The 11273-nt window shown below is 36.0% G+C and overlaps 1 protein-coding gene across 1 annotated transcript in view; it reads right to left on the bottom strand.

Annotated features, from left to right (window-relative positions):
* Positions 1-6772, bottom strand: part of DRD3 (dopamine receptor D3) — a 67288-nt gene extending 60516 nt beyond the window's left edge. Inside the window, exon 1 of the mRNA XM_012463902.2 lies at positions 6645-6772. The gene's annotated coding sequence lies outside the window, so the exon portion shown is untranslated. The remainder of the gene's footprint in view (positions 1-6644) is intronic.
* Between the last annotated feature and the right edge of the window lie 4501 nt (positions 6773-11273).

Consider the following 11273-nt stretch of genomic DNA (forward strand, 5'->3'; position numbering starts at 1 on the left):
CCCACTTCATCTTCCCTATAGGTGGATTGGAAATTTAGAAAAACAACAAAGAAACTTCCATAACCTATATAGTTCGAAAAATACTGTGCTAGATTCCTTACAGTTGCCAGCTGTACAACAACTGGAAGGAGATGAGAAATAGAGGCAAGCAAACAGTTAATGCTTATTCATGGGGTCAGAGACAGTGGCTGACCTGACTAAATAAGGGCTGCTCTTACAGTCTGGACGGCTCCCTCTCCCTGCTTCTCAGAGGAGTTCCTGAGTCAACTGGGGCTATACTTCACTCTGCAGACCTAGAGCATCTCTACTGCATATGAGCACCGGAGGGCGAGGGAGGAAGAGGAGGAGATAACATACCTTCCTTGCATTCCAACCATATTTTTTTCTCATCTCTCCTTCTTGGGGTTTTTGTGCATTTAATAATCGGACTTAGATTCCTTCCTACATTAACAACATAGAGGAATGGAATTTCGAATTCTAGAAAAGGAAATATTAAAATATATTAATTTTCATTTACTAACATTTTTGAGTATGCATGAGCATACACATGTAGTTTGAAAATATGAAACATAGTTTTATTTGGCTTTTCTTGGTGATGTTCATTCACTGAGTAGATATAACTTAGATTTTCTTGTTTCCCTATTCCTTTGTCATTATACATTCTGCACTCTTGGTCAGTTCTAATTTAAAATATTCTATCCTATAAATAAATTCACATCTGTCTGATCATGTGTTCTGATTTTTAATTCATAAAATATTGTCAAGGTATCAATCAGTTTCTATCCCTGCTCCCCTCTGGGACTGTGATAGCATACCCTAAATGATATCCCCAAATAACACAGCAAATGTGATTTTTGTAGTCCTGTAAGTCAATGTTTTAGATTCAGTTTCCTCATTCTGTTTCCATCCAACTGGTGGTTTTGCCCAGCTGTGTTTCAGAAGGCACACCATAGCAGGACCCTCTGAATCCTGAATCATTTTTTGTTTGTTTGTTTCTTTTTGTTTTTTTGAGACGGAGTCTCAGTCTGTCACCCAGTCTGTCAGTGCAGTGGCATGATCTCCACTCACTGCAACCTCAGCCTCCTAGGTTCAGGTGATCCTCCTGCCTCAGCCCTCCAAGTAGCTGGGATTGCAAGCGTGCACCACCATGCCTGGCTAATTTTTGTAGTTTTAGTAGAGATGGGGTTTCATCATGTTGGCTAAGCTTGTCTTGAACTCCTGACCTCAAGTGATCAGCCCACCTCGGCCTCCCAAAGGCTGGGATTACAAGTGTGAGCCACTGTGGGTGCCCCAAATTCTGATTCCATTAAACTTTCTGTCCTCAACATCTCTAGGTGTGTTGGGCATGCCAACTTTTCTGATCTTACAAAACTGTGGTACATTCTATCATTAGTTTTTCATGCGATGAACTTGGACTCGATACCTGCCTTTTTCTGTTACTTTGAATGCAAGTATGCTGTCTTGTCTTGCATCCCTTCCTACCGTTGCTTCCTTCCATGGGAAACACTGACATGGTCTTGGGCATCTTGCAAAGATTTTTTTTTTTTTTTTTTTGAAACCACTTAAGTAAAACAAAGTCTCTTGCTGTCAAGCCATTTATCACTAACGTTCAGAGAAAATTCTGCTTTTCTTAGTCATCAACAGTGAAGGAGAAACAACTTTCTCCAGACTTAGCGAAGCTTGTCTGCTCTCAATTCATAGGAAATTCCCCCAGGCAGGTATCTCCAATCAGTTCTAATCTACTCATCAGTGATTTTCTTTCAAAAGGAACCACTTGAGGCTGAGCCAGAGGCTTGTCAAGTACTTCAGGCCTTGTGGGGAACGGGAGGAGCAGAATAAAGCTGGATGAAGAGGGAAGCCATTGAGGAGCGTATTAATCTGCTACTAAATATCAGTAAAACACTTTCTTGAGGTAGAGTACCTGAATTCTAAGGAGGAGAGTGTGATTGCCTGTAAGCTATTTTTGTTTTGCTTTGCCTTATTTTCAACAACTGGGAGATACTTAAAAAAATCTCCATAAAATTGAGGCTAGGTACATTCAGCCCTAGTCCGGGTAAGGGATGTCTAGGTGACATTGTACTGATTCACTATGCATGTGCAAGGATGACTGACATACCCTGGCAAAAGTATGAATATCAAAATGTTAAATGTCTGAAATCACATAGTAAAATGTATAAAATTATGAAAATATTTCTATTATTCACAACTTAGCTAAGCGAAGCAACTAAATTCCACAGCACTCTTTATTATTTATGTAACTACGGAAAATGGCAAATAGAGACAATAAGACATAAATTGACTTTTAAAAGTTATTGGCCTTGTGGTTGAGCATCTGTATAATTTTATTTTTAGGTTTAAAGTTCATTTGAAGTGGGAAGGGGTAGCCAGTATATTGCCATCTTGAATAGTGCAATTAGGATTCCAAAGGGTTAGATATTAAAGCATTTATATTTATAATATTATAAGACACTTTAAAATTATAAAGTACCTTATTCACATATAAAACATCCATTTACATAAGAAGAAGTTGGGGAGATCTGACTTGACAATACTGCGGGACTAAGACTGAGCAGAGAATGGTTGATTGGATCATAAGCTTAAAACTCGCAGTCTAGTTAAAACAAAGGAGACATCCATAAAACTTCCAAGCTGTGCAACTTTATGCTTTATAAACAAAAGTATACAAAACCAAGGAAGGAATATCCCTGTTGTACTCGAGACTGTCTAGGTAACCTTTGGAAAGTCTTTGTGCAACAAGAGCACATTTTGAGCAGGATGGCCACGTTGGCAGAGGGACTGATATCCATAACATAGGACTAATACAGTGACTGTCATGCTAAATGCATATCATAATTACCCCTAGAAATTCTTTTTAGTTGAGGTAAATTGCACAAACCATAAGCTGTGTATATTTAAAGTAAGCAATTTGATACTGTTTGGTATGTTTGTGCACACTTGGAATCATCACTGCAATCAAGATAATGAACATATTGATCATCCCCAAAAGTCTCCTTGTGCCCATCGGTAATCCCTCCTAACTACCCCTTTATCTCCTCCTCTGCAGGTAAAAGACTGATTAGCTTCCTGTAACTGTAAATTAGTTTGCATTGCTATTTTATTTAAATAGAATCATGTGTTATGTACTCTGTTTTTGTTGTTCACTCGGCCTAGTTATTTCGTATTCATCCATGTTGTTTGTATCAATAGTCATTTTATTTAATGCTAAGTAGTATCCCATTATTTATCAATTTCCAGTTTTGGGTTATTACAAATAAAGCAGCTACGAACATACACACACAAATCTTTGTGTGGATGTATGCTTCTTTTTGTTTTATTTCTACTTTTTCATTTTTATTTTTTAGAGATGGGGTCTCAATCTGTCACCCAGGCTTAAGTGCAGTGGCATGATCATAGCTCATTGAAGCCTTCAGCTCCTGGGCTCAAACAATCCTCCTGCCTCAGCCTCCCGAGCAGCTGGGAACACAGACTTGCATCATCATGCCTTGTTGGATATATGCTTCTTTTCTTGTGAGTAAATACTGAGGCGTGGAACGAGCGGGTCCTGTGACAGGCATAAACCAGTACCACACAGTTTTCTAAAGCAGCTATACTAATTTACATTTCCACCAACAGTGCATAGAAGTTCCAGCTCTACATTCTTACTGAACCTTGCATGGTTTACATGTGTATGGCCAGTCTTTTAAATTTTAGTCATATTAATAGACATGACATAATGTCTTGTGGTTTTAACTTGCGTTTCTCTAATGAATAATGATGTTGGGCATCTTTTCTTGTGCTTGTTTGCCATCTCCATGTCTTTGTGTTAGTGTAGTATCTATTCAAATCCTTTCCCCGTTTTATATTGGATGTTTGTTTTCTTGTTATTGAGTTTTGAGAGTCCAGTGTACGTTCTAAATACAAGTCTTATATCTAATATAAGCTTTGTAGATATATTTTATCCAGTCTGTGTCTGTCTTTTTATGCACTTAATAGTCTTTTACTTTTCATTTTTTTAAAGACAAGGTCTTGCTCTGTTGTCCAGGTAGAGTGCAGTGGCATGATCACAACTCGCTGTAACTTCAGACTTCTTGGTTTCAGCAATGCCCTGGCCTAAGCATCCTGAGTGACTAAAACTATAGGTGCACTTGACTAATTAATAAATTTTTTTTTTTGTAGATAAGAGGTCTTGCCATGTTGCCCAGGCTGGTCTTGAACTCCTGGCCTCCAGTGATCTCCTTACCTCAGACTCCCAAAACGCTGGGATTACAAGCATGAGCCACTGCATCTGGCTAATAGTGTCTTTTAAAGGGCAGTAAGTATTAAATTTTAATAAAGTACAATTTATTAATACTTTCTTTTTAATGGATTGTGTTTTGGTGTCTCATAAGAAATCTTTGCCTAACCCAAGGTCACAAATATTTTCTTCTATGTTTTTCTTCTAAAAGTTTAGTATTATCAGGTTTTACACTTAATTCAATTATTTCTTTTGAGTTTGTTTTTATTTATAGTACAAGACGTGAATTGAAGTTGGTATGTTTACATAAGAATTTTCATGTTTTCTACCACCTTTCATTGACAAAGTTATTCTTTTGCCATTGAATTGCCTTTGCAACTTTGTTGAAAATGAGTGTGCATATGTGTGTAGGTACATTTCTGGACTCCTCTTTTGTACCATCAATATATTTGTTTATCTTGACACCAATACTAAACAGTCTTGTTTACTGTGGCTATATATGTCTTCAAGTGAGGTGATGTCAGACCTCTAACTGTGTTCTTGTATTTCAAAGTTGTTAGGCTATTCTAAGTCCTTAATATTTCCATATGGGCTTTAAAATCAGCTTGTTACTTTCTACGAAAAAGTCTACAGAGAGTTTGATTTGGATTGCATTAATTCTGCAGATCAAGTCATATAGATCTTCTATATAAATAAATGTTGAATATTTTAACACATAAACAAAAGTGTATCTATTTATTTAGGTCTTAGTTTTTCTCAGCAATATTTTTAAATTTTTAGGGTACAGGTCTTTTATATCTTTTGCCAGATGTATCTCTAAGATAAGTTCACATTCTTAATGCTATTATAAATGATATTGTTTCATAATTTCTGTTTTTTTTTCCTTTTTTTTTTTTTTTTTGGAGACAGAGTCTCACTCTGTCTCCCAGGCTAGAGTGCAATGGCACAATCATGGCTTACTACAGCCTCAACTTCCTGGACCTCAGCCTTCCAAGTAGCTGGGACTACAGGCATGCTTTACCGCGCCCAGCTAACTTTTCTACTTTTTGTAAAGGTAGTGTTTCACCATGTTGCTCAGGCTAGTCTCAAAGTCCTGAGGTCCAGCTATCTGTCCATCTCAGCCTCCCAAAGTGCTGGGATAACAGGTGTGAGCCATTACACTCAGCCTGTTTTATAATTTCAATTTCCAATTGCTTGTTGCTAGTATATAGAAACACAATTGCTTTTAATAGATTCACCTCATGTTCTGCACCTTACTTATTAAGTTCTAGAAGGATTTTTTTGGTAGATTTTTTGGTGTAGATTTTATACGTAGATTACCATGTCATCTGAAAATTATGACAGTTTTATTTCTTTCTAATTGGCTAGCTTTTATTTCTCAGTCTCTCTATAGCTATAGATAGATATCTATAGAGAAATAAATATATACATACATCTACACTTTATTTATAAAACATATAAATATGTTTTTTGTGTTTTTAGAGGCAAAGTCTTGCTCTGTTGCCCAGGCTGGAATATAGTGGCATGATCATACCTTATTGCAGCCTTAAACTCCTGGGCTCAAGTGATCCTCCCACCTCAGCCTCTCAAGTAGCTGGGACTATACAGGTGCACACCACCATGCCAAGCTAATTTAAAAAATATTTTTTTGGTAAAGACAGTGTCTCATTATGTGGCCTAAGCTGGCTTGCGCTCCTGGCCTCAAGCGATACTCTCATTCCAACCTCCCAAAGCACTGAGTTTATGAGTGTGAACCACCATGCCCAGAAAAACATTATACCTGTTATACAGAATTTAAAAATTCTTACAGTTTCTTTTTTTTTTTTTTTTTTTTTTTTTTTTTTTTTTTTTTTTTTTTTGAGACGGAGTTCCGCTCTTGATACCCAGGCTGGAGCGCAATGGCGCGATCTCGGCTCACCGCAATCTCCGCCTCCTGGGTTCAGGCAATTCTCCTGCCTCAGCCTCCTGAGTAACTGGGATTACAGGCACGCGCCACCGTGCCCAGCTAATTTTTTGTATTAGTAGAGACGGGGTTTCACCATGTTGACCAGGATGGTCTCGATCTCTTGACCTCGTGATCCACCCGCCTCGGCCTCCCAACAGTTTCATTTTTGATAGTTTTTGTTTTCATGTGAATTCACTAATCTTTTCTTCTTTGATGTCTAACGCCATTAATCCCAACCAACAGCATTTTCATCTCCCATATTGTCTTGGTCCATTCTGTGCTGCTGTGACAGAATACCTGAGACTGGATAATTTATAATGAACAGAAGTTTGTTTGGCTCACAGTGCTTTTTCAGCAACACTTTTCAGTTTTTAGGATACAGGTCTTTTATATCTTTTGTCAGATGGATCTCTAAGAAAATTTCATATTCTCACAGTTTCATAGGCCCAAATTTCATAGGCTAACAGTTCTGGAGTCTGGGAAGTCCAAGAGTGTGGCACAAGCATCTGGCAAAGACCTTCATGCTATGTTATCCCATGGCGAAGGCGGAAGAGAGGGCGAGATCAAGAGGAGGTTAAACTTGCTTTTATAATCAAACCACTTTCAAGATAGCTAACCCACTCTGGTGATAGAAACATTAATCCATTCATAAGAACAGAGCCCTCGTGACCTAATTAGCTCTTAAAAGTCCCACCTCTTTTTTTTTTTTTTTTTTGAGACAGAGTCTTGTTCCGTTGCCAGGTGCCAGGCTGGAGTTAAGTGGCACGATCTCAGCTCGCTGCACTCTCTGCCTCCCAGGTTCAAGCAATTCTCCTGCCTCAACCTCCTCAGTAGCTGGGACTACAGGTGCGCACTGCCACGCCCAGCTAATTTTTGTGTTTTTAGTAGAGGTGGGGTTTCACCATGTTGGCCAGGATGGTTTCAATCTCTTGAACTCGTGATCCTCCCGCCTCGGCCTCCGAAAGTGCTGGGATTACAGGTGTGAGCCACCGCGCCTGGCCCTACCTCTTAACGCTGTTGCATTGGGGATTAAATTTCCAATGCACAAACTTTGGGGAACACATTCAAATCACAGTGTATATCATGATTTTCTTGTCTAAAAATTCAATGTTTTTTTTTTCTTTTGCATGCCCCTACGGAACTTTTTCAATATAAACGATACAGTAATAATAATGATGTCAGTGTCCTTACTTGCCAATTTAATATCTGTGTCAGTTCCAAGTCAGTTTTGACTGACTTATTCTTTCCCTCATTATGAGAGTTAATAAGTATTGGAACTAATCTCTGAATGAGATAAAAAGAAATTATAGTGTAACAATTGATTAGAAGGCCTAAAATTAAGCAGTCCAGATTATAACATAAAACAAGAAAAGTCATGAAAAATGTCTTCAAAAAGAAGGCAGATGTATAATGAGTTGTTAAGAACCTGCAAGTACGAGGTATACTATTGGTGAGAGGAAGGTGAAAATGACAACCAAAACAATAACAAATCTCTATAAAGGAAAAGCATCCCCAGCAACAACAGCAAAGAAATGCAATTAGAAACTCAGAGAAAACGGAAAGTGCATGTAAGAAATTTATGCTATGAAAACGAAGTAAACTGCATTGCATGATGTGAGCAATTGATGGAAATGAAAAAGCAGTATTTTCTGAAATAATAAAGCAGAATTTCAGATAATTCAGAAAGATGAAGAGGAGCAACTAATGTTTGGTGTTCATGTATACTTTCTTTAGGCTTGTCATAATTACTAAATTTAATCATATTCCTGTGATGTATTTAGTTTTCTCCTTTGAAACTAATTTGTCTTTTTTATAGGTTATTTTCTCTTTCATAGCAGCTTGTCCCTGGTTGTCTCCTCCATGGTTTCAAATTTAGTACTTTTAAAAAATAAAAACATATTTCTGTTGTTGTTTAGGCTTAGTAGTATCTTCAGATGCTTAAAGGCAGTTGATGAAGTATTACTTCTTGGAAACATAAACTTATGCCCATTAAGAAGCACTTGTTGAAAGACTCTTCACACAATCACTTAAACACCTTCATTTTTTTCTTAAATCGTTTTTCTCAACTTCGAAGATGTATTTTTGGATGAAATAGTTCTTTTTTTGAATACATGATTTTCTGAAGTTCAGTGACACCTAAAGTTTCCTTTTAGTTTGTTTTTGCTGTCATAGTCAAATAAGGTTGTATCTTATAGCTTGGTTTAGAAAGAAATAATTATTTATTCACTGTCTCGGCATTGGATGAGAAATTAATCACTTATTTATTTTCTTCCCATTTCCTCTCCCAAGTTCTGGATTTCATTAATAAAATCTGAGCTTTTATAGACAGATTACTTCTGTTATTACTTTCAGATTATTTATCGTCTTTCTGACTAAAGAGTTACCTGTGGCATTACTTTTACTTTTAAAAAAGATGAATAGCAATTATTTTTAAACTTAAGATATTGTAGATAGTACTCCCTTTGAAGCAGACAGTGAGATGCATCACAGCTCAACTTGTCCCTCCGCCCAATCCTGCTTTCCAGGATCCTTATTATTCCTCCGTAAGATTTCTCAGGTTTGTCCTCTTGTACCATCCCCAGGCCCCCTGCAAATGTTACTGCCCTTTCTGTTTTCTCTAATTTCAGTGTTTTCAATTTTGTCTTTCAGTTTTTTTGCGGTATTTAATCTGTTATTATTTGTTTTATGATTTTTTTAATTATCACAATAATTATTTGCTTCTTTTAATTCTCCCTGAAGTCTTTTCTTCTTTTACATTGATTTCTCTGTATTATTGGTTTTAGTTTCAAAGATACAACGTTCCTTCTTGAGAAGTACAAAAGAATCTGGAACATTTCAAAGAGGATCATTTTTTCTCTGTTACACTGGTCTTTTTTTTGGATTATTTATATATTTTTAGAATTACATTTAAGTTGATCAAATAGTTTTTTAGTTGTATCTCTTCATATTATATTTTCATGGATGCTGTAGGGTTTATAATATAAATCTGTAATTTTTCATTGCCTGTTTAGAATTAATATTGTCACATGACATGTAGAACTCTTTTAACTATGCAGGTCGTTTATTCCCCTCTCCTTTAAGTTTTAGTTATTATATGTATTATATCTATACATTTTATAAACCCTAGCAAAATATTATTATTTTTACTTTAAGCAGTTACACGTAGTCTAAAGAAATTAAGAGGAATAAATAGTCCTATATGTTTATCAGATACTTGCCATTTCTGATGTGTTTCGTTCCTTCCTTAAGATTTTGCTTCACAAATCAACAAGCAAAAAACAATCCCACTGAAAAATGGACAAAGGACATGAACAGATACTTCTTGAAAGAAGATATACAAGTGGGCAAAAAGCATATTAAAAAATGCTTAGTATCACTAATCATTAGGTAAATACAAATCAAAATCACAGTGAGATACCATCTCATACCAGTCAGAATGGTATTAAAAAGTCAAAAAGTAACAGATGCTGGAGAGGTTGCAGAGAAAAGAGAATGCTTATATACTGCTGGTGGGAATGTAAATTAGTTCAGTCACTATGGAAAGCAGTCTGGAGATTTCTCAAGGAGCTTAAAATAGAACTACCATTTGACCCAGTAATCTTATTACTGGGTATATATTCAAAGGAATATAAATTGGTCTACTGTAAAGACATACATATGAGTATTTTCATTGCAGCATTATTCACAATAGCAAAGACATGGAATCCATCTAGATGCCCATCAACTGTGGACTGAATAGAGGAAATGTGGTACGTATACACATGGAATAATATGCAGCCATAAAAAAGAATGAGATTATGTTCTTTGCAGAAACGTGGATGGAACTGGAGGGCATTATCCTAAGTAAATTAATGCAGGAACAGTAAACCAAATGCTGCATGTTCTTACTTATAAGTGGGAAATAAACATTGACTACACATGGACACAAAGAAGATAAAAATAGACACCAGGACCTACATAATGGTGGAGGGTGGGAGGTGGGTGAGGATGAAAAACTACCTATTGGATATTATGCTGATTACTGAAGTGACAATTATCTGTACATCAGACTCCTGTGACATACGATTTACCTATATAACATATCTGCACACGTTCCAACCTAAAATAAAAGTTGGAAAAAAAGAAAAAAATGCGTTTCATACGACTAAAAAAAAATTTTTGGTTTCATTTTCCTTCGACAGGAAGAACTCCCTTTATACTTTCTTATAGTGCATATGTGCTGGAAATAAATTATTTTAATTTTCTTTCTTTCTTGAAGGATATTTTTGCTGAATATAGAATCCTGAGTTTATATTTTTTCTTTTGGAACTTTAAAATGATTCTCTCTTCATCTTTGGTATTCAGCAGTTTGACCATGATGCTGCTAGGTATGGCTTTGTTTGTATTTATTCTGCTTATAATTGGATTTCCTAAGGTGGAATCTGTGAATTTATGTTTTTCACCAAAATTGGGAAAATTTTGGCCATTACTTTTTCAAAATTTTAATGCCTCGTTTTCATACTTTTTCCTTTAAAGATTTCAACTGCATGTATGTTAGGTCATTTGATATTGTCCTATGGGTTTCTGGAAATCTGTTCATTTTTTTCGATTTTTTTTCTTATTTTCATTTTTTCAGGTTGGAAAATTTCTATTAACCTATCTCAAGTTAAAGAATTGTTTCATTTTTCCTCTCAATTCCATTAAATCCACGCAGTAAATTTTTTAAATGTTTACTTTTTTAGTTCTTGAGTTTACATTTGGTTTTAAAATATTATTCTTACTTCTCGGCTGAGATTTCCTATTGTTTCATTCATTGTAATTGTTTTTCTTTACCTCATCAAATATAACAGTTGCTAATCCAACACTTAGGTCTTCTTGGGGTTGGCCTCCATTGATTTCTTTTTCTCTTAAGAACAAGTCAACATTTCTCATTCTTTGTATGTTGAGTAATTTTGCATTTTATTCTGGACATTGTGAATGGTAGGTGTGGATTCTGCTGTATTCTTTCAAAGATTTATTTCGCTGACATTGTTTTATTAGGCAATTGAACTGGTTGCACCCTCAAGATGCAACTTTGCTTTTTAGGTAGCAACTCAAATCTCAGTTCATTTGTCT

This window comes from Aotus nancymaae, unplaced genomic scaffold (assembly GCF_030222135.1).
Source record: "Aotus nancymaae isolate 86718 unplaced genomic scaffold, 86718_ANA_hifiasm-v0.15.2.pri h1tg000011l, whole genome shotgun sequence".
In the NCBI taxonomy this organism is placed as follows: Eukaryota; Metazoa; Chordata; class Mammalia; order Primates; family Aotidae; genus Aotus; species Aotus nancymaae.